Source organism: Haemaphysalis longicornis, unplaced genomic scaffold, assembly GCF_048455015.1.
Source record: "Haemaphysalis longicornis isolate Haplotype H1 unplaced genomic scaffold, Haemaphysalis longicornis Haplotype H1 scaffold_27, whole genome shotgun sequence".
Taxonomy (NCBI): domain Eukaryota; kingdom Metazoa; phylum Arthropoda; class Arachnida; order Ixodida; family Ixodidae; genus Haemaphysalis; species Haemaphysalis longicornis.
In genome coordinates, this window is record NW_027526325.1 from 3,792,961 (window position 1) to 3,805,605 (window position 12,645).

Consider the following 12,645-nt stretch of genomic DNA (forward strand, 5'->3'; position numbering starts at 1 on the left):
CTGCTCCTCGCGCATGCTCAGCACGCCTTTTCACGAGCCACGTCAAATGGCTCTCAAGCGCCTCCGACGTAGCGTCAGACTTGGCTACTGCGCAATTGAGGCGCACAGCCGGGTACGCGCCGGCGCCAGTGCGTCTGCCGAGGCTATGACGCAACACAATCCAACACAATCCACTTTAAACCAATCCAATACAAATCCCATCTAATCTAATCCAAGAGAATCCAATCGAATCAAATCCAATCCAATGCACCTCGCGATTGCGCAAAACGGCCCTTCACGGTACACGCGAAACTGCTCAACCCCGGCCAGTGTAGCTTGCGCTAGAAAACACACAGGAATCGTGGGTAGAAAATTTTTTATCGTGGTTATGGTAATCACGGCGCATCCTCTATGATGCTCTAGGGCCTTTTTAATTTTGTATGATTTTTTTAATTCCCCGGGGGTGTGGTGCGCCAGTTTACAATTCCGGGAATATTAGTTGTATCCGCAACGTGGCGCTATGCTCGCTAGCGATTCCTGTCTACATCGCTCTGGGACCGGAGACGATCTGCTGGATCCTAGCCATTTACAGCTTTGCTGTAAAAAATGGGAACGTGCACGCAGAGCTCATTTTATTTCATTTCATTTATTCAACCTTAATGGCCCAAAGTCATTACATAAGGGTACATCAGTACATCAGTACAGTCAGTTCATCGAAGTTGGAAGTTTCCTAGCAACGTAACAATATGAAGGTACACACTGATTACAAGAAATAAAGAAAGAAAAAACACGAACAGAACACGCATAACAAAACATGAAAATACATTATAGGCGATAAATTCTGCTATCACAGTAAAGTCACAACTATAAATGCAAGAGGTAAATGTGCTGTTAGGACGTATCATTTGTATTTTGATGATGGTGATGGTTGGATGTTTATGGCGCAAGGCCAACTAGGGCAAAGATCGCCAAAACAATGGTTAAATATGACGGATGAAGATGTAAATACTGAAATTGCTCAACAAAAGCAAAAATAAATCAGTAAAATCTGTAAAAGACAATGAGGATGGCTGGTGTAGAAGGCCAGGGTGTGATAGTGAATAGCGTGAACTCAGGTACAAAAACTACGCGTGACATTAGATGAGTTGTAAAACTTTGATATCACTAAGAAACTTGAAAGAGTTTTGTAGAGGAATCATAGGATTATCCGCTAAAAACAGTGCTGGGTGTAGTGGAATGTGTTGTCTGTAGGGTGGAGGGAAGTGCTTGCGTCTAGTTGTGTGGAGTGCTTTGCATGTAATGAGGACGTGAAGTACAGACAGGCCCTCCCCAAACCTGCTACACAGGGGTCTTGGAGATCCAGTGAGCAGATGGGAGTGTGTCGCGTGCGTGTGGCCTATCCGTAATCTAGCTAGGGCAACTTCGAATTATCTGTTGTGTGAGTCACTAGTGTATCGTCCTAGGTGTGGTTTTATTATGTGTAAGTTGTTGTCTGTCCATGTACTCCAGTCGGCTTGCCATGTTTTTCGAAGGTGTTGTCTTATGTGTGGCTTGAGATCAGTGTAAGGTATTGTTGCTATGTCCATTGTATTTGAAAGTGCAGCAGCGGCAGCCATTCGATCTGCGGTCTCATTCCCGGCGACTCCAGCATGACTTGGAACCCAGCACAGGATTAGTTCAAAATGTTTAGCATATATGGACATTTTGGCATTAAAGACAAGATTAACAATGTGGTTTTTCGTGGGTCTGTGTGAAGACAATTCACGCACAACACTCAAAAAGTCTGTAAAGATGACGGATTTATGAATTTGTTTTTCGAGAATGTGCTTAACGGTGTCTAAAACGCCATAGGCGTCTGCTGAGAAGATAGTGGTAAGTACGCTCATGGTTATGCAAGAATTAAAGTTAGGACCATGAGCGGCGCAAGACACCATAGTTGAGGTTTTCGAAGCATCAGTGTAAAATTCGGCACATTTATATTTATCCTGCATGGACAAGAAGTGCTGCAGAATCGCAGCACCCGGAACTCTGTTTTTATTCATTTTCATAAAAGAAACATCACAACAGACAGGCTTCAGTTGCCATGGTGGCACAACGTCAAAAAATGATGATGTGCATACATCTAAAAACCCAACAGCAAGACCTGAAGCTTCCTCTCTCACCCTGAGTGAGTAGGGCAAAGAAGCAGATGGACGATTCGAGAATAGCTGGGTTGCAGATGTATCATTGAGGATGGGTAAAAGGATGGTTACTCAATGATGAGACCCTAAAAGCATATAATAAATCTATGTATATTCGTTGATGCTCCAGGCACCATTTGTTGCTTTCAACGTACAGACTCTGGGCTGGGCTAGTGCGGAACGCACCAGACGCACGGCGCAGGCCCAAGTGGAGCACAGGATCAAGCATTTTTAGTGGGGTTTTTGATTCCGACCCATACAAGACACTACCGTAGTCTAACCGAGACCCGACCAAGGCGGTAAAGACACGGAGAAGCAGTTCTTTGTCTGCACCATAGGATTGGTGGGAGAGGACCTTGAGGATGTTTAGTGTTTTGAGGCATTTATGTTTAAGTGCTTTGATGTGTGGGATGAACGTGAGCTTTCAATCAAATATGACACCTAAAACTTGTGCTCCCTTTTCACAGGAATAGGTGCACGGTTAAGCGTGATCTCAGGGTCCGCGTTAATCCCACGCTTGCGGGAACACACAACACAAGTACTTTTGGCTGGGTTTAGTTTAAACTCGTTAAGGTCCGCCCAGCCAGCAAGTTTCTTAACACCGAGCTGTACTTGACGTTCGCATATTGGCAGGTTACAGGATTTTAAAAGATATTTGCACATCGTCTACATAGATGGAACAGGAAATGGTCGGCGGCAATGCCTTTCGGAGGGAGTTCATCTTAACTATAAACAACGTGCATCTTAGAACTCCACTTTGCGGCACACCATTTCTCTGCGAATATACATTAGAAAGTGCACTGCCAACCCTCACTCGAAAGGTTCGTTCGGCCAAATAACTACATAGAGTGTTCATCATGTTGCCGGAGACACCAAATGACTTAAGGTTCCTGAGGATGCCGTAGCGCCAGGCTGTATCATAAGCTTTTTCAATATCGAAAAATACAGTAAGGCAGAACTGTTTATTGACAAATGCATTTTTATCTAGGATTCCAGTGCAACAAGTTGATAATTGGTAGATCGCCCCACCCTGAAGCCTGCCTGGCAGCCCTCGAGAAGACCGTTGTACTCCAGAAAGTGCAGGAGCGTACGCTTTATCATCTTCTCGAGGAGCTTACAGAGGCAGCTGGTCAGGGCGATGGGACAATAACTTGCTGGAGAGGAAGGGTCCTTCCCCTCCTTCAGAAAGGCCACAACTATGGCCTCCTTTCAAGACCTTGGAAGCTGCCCGGAAAGCCATATTCTGTTGTAGAGGTGTAGGAGTGTCTCAACACTGTCTGCGTATAGGGGTTGTATCATGGTGTATGTAATGCGGTCTGCCCCTGGAGCTGAGGTCTTACAAGTGGCAAGAGCAACCTTCAGCTCATGAAGTGTGAATTCAGAGTTGTAAGCAGAATTTGACTTGTTCATGTCTCGTAAGGGCTTCGTTTCTGCAGATGTTTTGTGTTGCAATAAAGTATTAGTGTAGTGTGCTGAGCTGGACACGTGTTGGAAGTGTTGTGCGAGTGTGTTAGCCTGGTCTTCCAGTGTGTCCCCGGTTGTACTAACCAGGGGCAGGCTGTGTGTCTGTAGTCTTTTTTGTTTTCGTATACGTGTCCAGGCTTTGTGTGTGTCTGTGTATGAATTGATGGAAGTGAAAAAGGTGCGCCAACTCTCCCTTTTCGCCTCACGGCGCACTCGCCTGCCAAAAGCCTTGGCCCGTTTAAACGAAATGAGATCATCTGACGTGGGGTACCGGCGAAGGACACCCCACGCCTTGTTCTGGGCCTCTCGCGCACGCCTAGAGTCCTCATTCCACCAGGGCCTCCTTGGGTTGCGTGGGGCACCGGAAGCCTGGGGATAGGACTGTTCGACGGCGTCGAGGATGTGCGCCGTGAGCAGTTGGGTGCATCTTCTACGTGTGGGTGTTTTATGGATGTGTAGTGCAGTTTAGATGTTTCTGTGAATGTACTTTAGTTTGCCCTTCCCTCATTGAACCTTTTATGAGAGGGGGAAGTGTTTGTATCTTTGCCTATGTATGTCAATTTGGTGGGGAAGTGGTCACTACTATATGGGCTTGTGTCAACATGCCATTCAAGAAATGGGAAAAGAACTGCACAGCCAAGAGCCAAGTCAAGATGTGCATAACTGTTTTGTCTTATGTTATAATATGTAGCTTGGTTTTTGTTAAAAAGGCATGCTCCCGATGATGTTACAAATTTTTCAATTAAGCGACCTCGGGCATCTGTGCGGGAAGAGCCCCAGATTGAATTATGTGCCTTCAGGTCACGTAAGACTAGGTACGGTTCAGGTAGTTGATCTATCAGGGCCTCAAAATCAGTGCTCGATAGTTGGTAATCCGGAGGGATGTAGAAGGAGCATACCGTAATCAACCTATCATAAATAATTATTCGAATCGCGACAGCTTCAAGCATGGTGTTTAGGTGGATGGTGTGACACGCTAAGGATTTCCGGGCTACTATGGCCGCACCACCTGAAGAATAAGTGCAGGTGTGCCGGTCTTTTCGAAATACCAAGTAGCTATTCAAGAAGTTGGTGTGTTTAGTATTTAGGTGTGTTTCCTGAAGACACATGACACTTCGCTGATGTGAATGAAGTATCTCGTTCACATTATTTAGATTGTTGATAAGGCCTCTGCAGTTCCATTGAATGATGTTGTCTGTTCCCATTATTTACATTTAAGAATGACTGGAGTATGTGTGTGTGTGTGTGTTCATGTGTCGTCTTTCGGGGCTGTTACTCTGGGATTGGGCTTTTTGGGCCCTTCTGTAGGCTTAGAAGTCGGTGGCCGCTCCGTGCGCTGCGTTGCAGGCAGGAACGGCGCGACATCCATCTCGTCGTCGGATGTCCGAGGGGTGCCCCACGGACCAGGCCCCCCGTACTTGGCCCCCCCTCGGGAGCCCTTCGTTAGAGCCGCCCCCACCGAGGGCGTCCGGGGCACCAGAGGTGGCACGAGCGGTGCGGTGGCGGTGGGAGCCGGTGCGGGGCCCGTGTTGTCCACCCTCTCGGCACCCTCCAACATACTGGAGGGTGAGGAGGCAGAGGATGGAGCGGCACCGGTCGCAACGGAAGAGGTTGGCACCACAACCGCTGCTGCCTCAGCAAGCGGCGTGGTGCCGGGTTGGGCTGCGTGAGGCAACCCAGCGGCGGGCGAAGGCGGGACCAGGTCAGACTCGCTGAACTGGGTCCCTGTGGACACCAGACGCCGGTCCGCCCCCCGGCAAGCTGCGTCAGCGTACCTCCCCAGGGGGAAAGAGGCGAACCTCTTTCGCGCCTCTGGGAAGGTAAGGTTCTCAGTGACTTTCACCTTGATGATCTCCTTCTCCTGTTGGAATTTCTCGCATGTTCTAGAGTATGCCCCGTGGTGCCCTGGCAGTTGGCACAGATGAGGGTTTGCGATGGGCAGTTGTCAGATGGATGATCGTGTTGTGCGCACTTGGCGCATGTTAGTCGACCACGGCAGGCGGCAGTGCCATGCCCAAACCGCTGGCATTTAAAACACCGGCGGGGGTTGGGGATGTATGGCCTGACGGGGCAATGAATGAAACCTGCATTTACTGATTCAGGAACAGTGGAATGGTCGAAAGTCAATATTACATCTTTTGTTAGGATTTCCTTGTTATCTCGACGAATCATGATACGCCTCACTGCTGTCACACCTTGGTTCGTAAGGCCTTCCAACAGTTCGGTGTCAGTTTCATTCATCACATCTGACTCAGTGATCACACCCTGGGAGCTATTAAGGCTGCGGTGGGGAGTGACCCTGATGTCGAGATCTGTGATACGAGTTTGAGTCAAGAGATTTGTAGCTTCTTGCTGGTTATTCACTTCTATAAGAACTTCTCCTGTTCTGAGTTTTTTGGCTTTGTAGGACTGACCAACAATACCCTCAAGAAATTTGGAGATCAGGAAGACAGACTTTGTGGCTAGGGGGTTCGACGCATCAACAGATTCAATTACCAAAAACCTAGCATAGTTGTCCGGCTTTGGGAAACTCGTCGTTGGCAACGGAGAAAAGGATACTTCGGTGCTGCCCCTTTTAGGACGCCGATCTTTGGATTTAGAAAATTTGGAAACCATATATCATAGTAAAAAGCAGGGAGACGGGGGTACTTTCTCCTTTGACCTTACCCTGGTAGTCAAAGAGGTCCCGGAGCTCCCTGCCTGGTAGACAGGCAGGGAGCCCATCCGCCGCAGCTTGACCAAGGCTCCGACGGCCACCGTTTACGGCTTCTACCCTTCACCTTTAAACACCTCGCCACGGTTGGACACGGCTTATGTTGGGAGCTCGGGGTCCGCGGTGTCGCTGATCACCGTCTCCATGAATACTCAAGGTGCCCCATGCCGGGTCATTCGTTTTTTGAGAACGGGTTAGTTTATCGCGAAATATTTTGCAGCCTCTGCAAGAAACAATGTTATCTGGTAGTGCATTCCAAACTTATCGCATTGGCGTAAAATGAGCTGCTCATCACCGCCATCCGGCATTTTATGGTCATCAAAGGGTGCGTATGGAACAGGCGAGATGATGTTCTTAATGGGCATTTTTGGAAAGGATGTCCCGATCTGCTGAAGTAAAACAAAGTGTGGAGGAGGCAGACACGAGAAGTTATGTGACGGGAAGCGAGCGATGCGAGTGACACGGTTTGTCTTAGTGCGGTTACACTGATGTGTCTTGAATATTGTGACGTAATGAAACGAGCTGCGCGGTTTTGAACAGCTTCCAAATCGTCGGCGAGATAAGCTTGTGAGGGATGCCAGATGGATGATGAGTACTCGCGTTTTGGTCACACGTATGTTAGATGTGCGAGTTTCTTTATGTCAGGAGATGCAGATCGCAAGTTACGTCGTAAGTAGCCTAATGTGCGCGAAGCTTCTGAACGAATGGTTTCAATATGTTTCACCCAAGACAGGGATGACGTCAGATGAACTCCTAGATATTTGTGAGTGCACGTGCGGTCAATTGGAACCGAGGTAATGCGGTAGGTTTCGTGTGTGGTAATGTGTTTACGCGTAAAGGGCAGAACTTTGCATTTAGTGAGGTTTAGAGGCATATGCCATTCTTTGCACCATGAAGTGATGGTGTCAAGGTCATGTTGTAGGGTGATTGCGTTGTTAGAAGAATGAAGGGAGTTATAAAGAACGCAGTCGTCTGCAAACAGGCGCAGCTGTGTTTTTATGTTACTGGGAAGGTCAGTTACGTAAATAAGAAATAATAAAGGTGATAAGCCGGCGCCTTGGGGGACACCGGAAGTGACACTGGTAAGGGGTGATTGGAAATTGTTAGCAAGCGTAAACTGCACGCGTCCGGTTAAGAAATGTTCGAGCCATTTTATAAGGTTTGGGGGGTTAGCAAGGGCGGCTAATTTGGTGAACAGGTGGTTGTGTGATACGCGATCAACGCTAGGCCGATGAAACGCCGGTTGTGGTACAGATAGAATCAGATGTCGAAATTACATAGCTAAATGTGGTTAGTCAGCCGTCCTTATTCGCGTGACTCGGGTGCAGGTTGATGTGGTACAGATACATCTTACACATACATTAGGATGCATACGAGGGGAAAGGAAAACGGACGGCCACATGTTTGAATGTGAACATCTTCAACAGAACTTTGTCTGGTTGGGTTGAACTTGAAGAGGCAAATACACCAACCAAGGGGTCCCAACGTTTCGGAGCCAACTCGGCTTCTTCATTAGGGGCGACTGTGTACTACAAGAAGCAGCGGTGATATAGGTGTCTCCTTCGTTTTCTTTTTTCTTACTGGAATTTTGCCCTTGCGCGTCGGAGGCCGTGGGCGTAGATGATGGGAAGGGCTCTGACGGATTTATTCAGGCCTCGCCGGTTCCCTTGTATGTGCCAGGACTCAAGGAGTAATCTTTGTGAGTAATTGGTTTCGGTGCCAATCACCGGCGCACCGAAAAAGTTAATCCTGTGGTCAGCTTTTTCGCAGTGCTCGGCCAATGCACTGCGCTGAGTGTCGGACTTTTGAACGTAGTTTTTGTGTTGGCGGAGGCGTTCCGGGAAGTTCATGGTCTTTCCAACGTAACTAGCGGGGCATTGGGCGCAAGCATTTTTGTAGACGACCCCTTGGGTTTTTTCGTTTGGCAGCCGCTCTTTAGGTCGACGTATGAGCCGTCCAAGAGTTGACACTGGCTTGTTGGAGATGACAATCCCTTCCTTGCGGAGAATGCCGGATAATGTTTCACTCGTTCCTTTAACATAGGGAGGGAATTACGGGTGCGTCGGCGTGCCAAGGAGGGGGGGGGGCAGACGGCGGAGACAGGAGAGGGGTTGTTGACCGGCGGCGTCAGTACAGAGGAATTTTCTTGGTTGCACCCCGGCTGAGGGAGACGGCGTTTGACGCATCGTATGAAGTTGCACGTGTATTCATTTTTCTTCAGGTCAGTGATTACGGCTTTTTCTGCTTTCTTCCGGTCCTCTTGTGTTGATGATATAGTTCTGGCTCTATGTAACGGAGCCGAGACCGCACATTATTTGTGGGAATTGGGGTGGCAGGAATCGAATTGCAGGTAGCGGCCGGGATGGGTGGGTTTCCAGTGTACTGTGAAATTTAGTCCGTCTGACTGTCTTTTTTTATTAAAACGTCGAGGAATGGTAAGGTGCTTTTTATTTATTTTTCCATGGTGAATTGGATGGCTGGTACAATCAAATGAAGCTGCGACAGGAAGTAGTCTGCTGTTGTTTCTTTGATGACACAGAAGCAGTCGTCCACTTACCTTGGGCTTTCGGGGAAATTTTCCAGAGCGATCCTTTCAATTTTTTTCATTACAAGGTTGGCTGTGGTCACGCAAATAGCTGCCCCCATCGCAGTTCCACTTACTTACCTGAAATACTCCCGCTTGCAGCAGAAATATGTATTTTGCAGGCAGAACTGCAGAAGTTGTGTTACCTCGCCGACGCTGAGGCAGGTCCTGGAGCTGAGGATGTCGTCGTTCTCGAGAGCACCTGTGGCTGTTGCGACGGCCAGGGAAGCAGGGACACTGGTGAAAAGCGACAGGACGTCAAAAGAGACGAGTCTGTCTCCACGGTCGATCGGTACTTCGGAGACAAGTTCGACGAAGTGGCTGGCGTTTTTGATATGGGTGGACGTTTTGCCGACGAGAGGGGAGAGAACCTTATGAAAGAATTTCGACAGGGCTCCAAGTGGTGAAGTTGTGAAGTCCAGAATAGGCCGGAGGGGCACATCGGGTTGATGATTTTTGGGTAGCCCATAAAAACCAGGCGCTGAGACATTCCCGGCAGATCAGTCGCTGATACTGGCTTCGGAAATCGGGGTACTTCTTGAAAATGTTGGCCAAGAGTTTGTTCAAATCCTTTTGAACTTGTGGGGTTGGGTCGTTTTCAGCGTCAATTCTTTCACCCAGAATACTGGCCTTACACCATTACTTTTTCTGTGCTTCTTCGTTCTTTAAGGTCTTGCAGAGGCCAAGCTCAACAGCTCAACTAAGCAGACATGTATTCCTACAAAAGCCCCGCATTCTTTGTGGTCGCGGCAGTGTAAACACAACAATTCTTTTGTGAGAGTTCAAAAAAGCGTTTTGTCTTCCTTCCTTAATTTTATTAGTGTCTTGAAGAAACTGTCTTTAAACGTTACGAATTTTCTTTCAAAAAGGTATGTTGCTGAACATTACCCAGATTTACGGTTTGACCATTCGTATTACGCAGACTCGCGTGAAAAAGCTGTACTTCATTCAAGTTTTGTTATATTCATAAGGCGTAGAAATGCTTCCCATACACAAGCTACACCTTGCCTTGCCTTCGTCAAACAAGTGTTTAGCCATGCCTGCTGCCGATAACTCTTGACTAGTGTATTAGTTTAACCTGAAACCTCTACTTTTCCCCATTGTTTTCTAATAGCATGGCGAGAACTTCGGAATAATAAGGGCAAAAGATGTGTTCTATGAAATACACCCCGGACTACAGAGTAAGTGTTTTAATTTTTCGGCAAAAACCAAATATTAAATATATTGTGAAAAGAATGCCTTAAATCATGAGAAGTGCAGATAGCGAGTAGACACTGCTCTGCAAGTAAAACATGTTTTACTCCCGCGCGGACGTTGGACCATGGAGATGCTTTACTGGGTTCTGTGTAATGCTGGCAGTTCTACCTGTGCAAGTTTTCTATACTTTGCATTGTGCTTGTTTTATGATAAACTTTACTCCTAGCATATACCGACTCTTTATTGGGTCAGAGAGGCAGGTAGTCGCAATTATGCAGTTGCTTGGATGGCGAGCATGACCCAACGTGTGCTGCAAGTCTCAAAAAACAAGCAGAATTTGCTGGTCTGCATTACTCTCTGAGTAAGAATGTTCATGATGAAAGGCTTAACTCTATTACGCACGACAGAATGTGTTTTGCCAAGTTTGTTTAGTTTGCATGTGGGCAAGACATGACCTCATGCGTGCATACGAGCAGCACGTCGGCAACTGTTCTGTTGTTCCCGAATCTTTTAAGAAAAATGCCAGAATAAGTTTCTTCGTCAAAGATCTGGATCCACTCGGCACACAAATTGCATGTACACATAAAAGTTCATGCACGCCTGCCGTTATATGAGGCAAAAAACGAGCCATGTTTTGGGAGTATCCTTAGTCATATTGGAAGTGACTTAAGTAGACGAAGGTGACTCCATTTTAGAGGCGGTCAAATATAAACGCAAATGCTTTTTATCAAAAATTCAACCAGCAGTGACTGCATCTAGTCCGCATAAATATGCGTCAAACGAATTGCTCTAGTCACAGGCCCGATTTATTGATTGATTGTAGGGTTTAACGAGCCGACGCAACGTAGGCGATGAGGCGCGCCGTAGTGGAGGGCGCCGGATTAATTTTGACCAGCTGGGGATCTTTAACGTGCGCCGAAATCTCGTACACACGGGCCTTTTTGCTTTTCGCCTCCATCAGAAAAGCGGCCGCCGCGGCCGGGATTCGAACCCGCGAACTCGTGCTCAGCAGCGCAACGCCTTAGCCACTCAGCCACCGCGGCGGGTAGTCACAGGCCCGAGCTCTGTCTGAATTGCGTGGTTACGAGTCCAGCCCGCACTGTGATGAACCTTTCGATATAGCCATAGCAGTTTGTCGGGAACATTTAAAGAAAAGTGTCTGGTGACTGCACTAGCAGGGCCCTGTATTCGCAGACCCTTCCCACCATGCAGGTCTTTCGACCAGTTCACGCTACTGTAAAAAGTTCACCTGTAAAAAGTATCAAAATTCTTTACACGAGTGGGTCCAACCCGAAACCTGCATTTCTTTTATGCTGGCGGGAGGCTGTAAAAATCACTAATTCTATAGGCTGTGCATATTCTAACTTTTAAATGTAATAGAAAAGCTGCAACATTGTTGGCAATTAGGCCGTTCCAGTTTGTGTGTGATGTTATTAATGAATATGGGTGTGTATTATATCGTGTTGTTCGCTTGATATCGTGTTGTTCGCTTGAGTCGGCAAAGAATATTTACTTCATCATTATAAGGAAACTCCCAGTAAAAGTTACGTCTTCCCTCCACACCAACTTATAAAGGCACATTATCCATTAGTAGACTGATCATTTATAAAAGAATTCTTTGCGATCTACGTTTCTAAGGTTCGAAATTATTACATTAGTCGAACCAAACTCTAATTTTGGGTATTAGGTCATTGTGTGCGCAGATACTCCTAAAACGACGTATTGTTTTTCGGTGTTCGTGCCCTTCGTTGATCGTTCAAAAAATGTGACCCATAGATTTCAACGGAGCTACTGATATGCCACACAATTATACTGTCTTAAATGATTCGCTAAAAATATCTTCTCCGTAAGGTCTAAAAAATACTTTTTCGCCGAGCATATATTGCTATTGCGTGTTGAACGGTTTTTGGGCTAGTGCAACCACGTATTCACTGTTACTTCCTCTCGGCGATAAAAAAATTCAGAATATTTTATTCGTTTTAGGCCGACTGGCTCAACCATTCCAGGTCCCATAGAGATATAGGCTCGGCGGAAGGGTCATATGTTCACTCGGAAGGCGTGTCCGGGAAAGAGCAGCAATAAACGAGCAGGCATTCAGGTGGGATTCATCCTCCAAATATTCGGTTCAAACATAGTATAACTTCCTAACAGATATCTTACAAACTTATCCACGTCTCTAGAGACGAGGCGTACAATTTACAGTGTCAGTAAGAATGTCAGTGGCAGTTGGTATTAAGTATATTTATATTTATATTTTTAAACTTTTTAAACGGCTGTCTTCGGCTAATGAACAGGTGAGTGCAGAAGTTAAATTTGTTAAGATGAAGTTGTAGAAAAATACCATCAAGCATTTCCCGAAGTAAAAGTGAATTCGAAGGTTAGGAACGACTGTATCCATCACCCCGCCATATAAAAGGTTACTAGGATTCTTTGCCCACCATTCGACTGCTCGTCAACACAATACCCGATGTTCAGAACAGGTGAAATTAGGAAGGTGTGCATGGTTGTCGTATTGTAGCACTCCGCAA

General features: G+C 46.8%; 1 long non-coding RNA gene across 1 annotated transcript in view; it reads left to right on the top strand.

Moving 5' to 3' along the window:
* Positions 1-12,645, top strand: part of LOC144172914 (uncharacterized) — a 302,963-nt gene that overhangs the window by 23,206 nt on the left and 267,112 nt on the right. Inside the window, exon 2 of the long non-coding RNA XR_013323129.1 lies at positions 10,035-10,101. This is a non-coding gene — a long non-coding RNA (uncharacterized LOC144172914). The remainder of the gene's footprint in view (positions 1-10,034; positions 10,102-12,645) is intronic.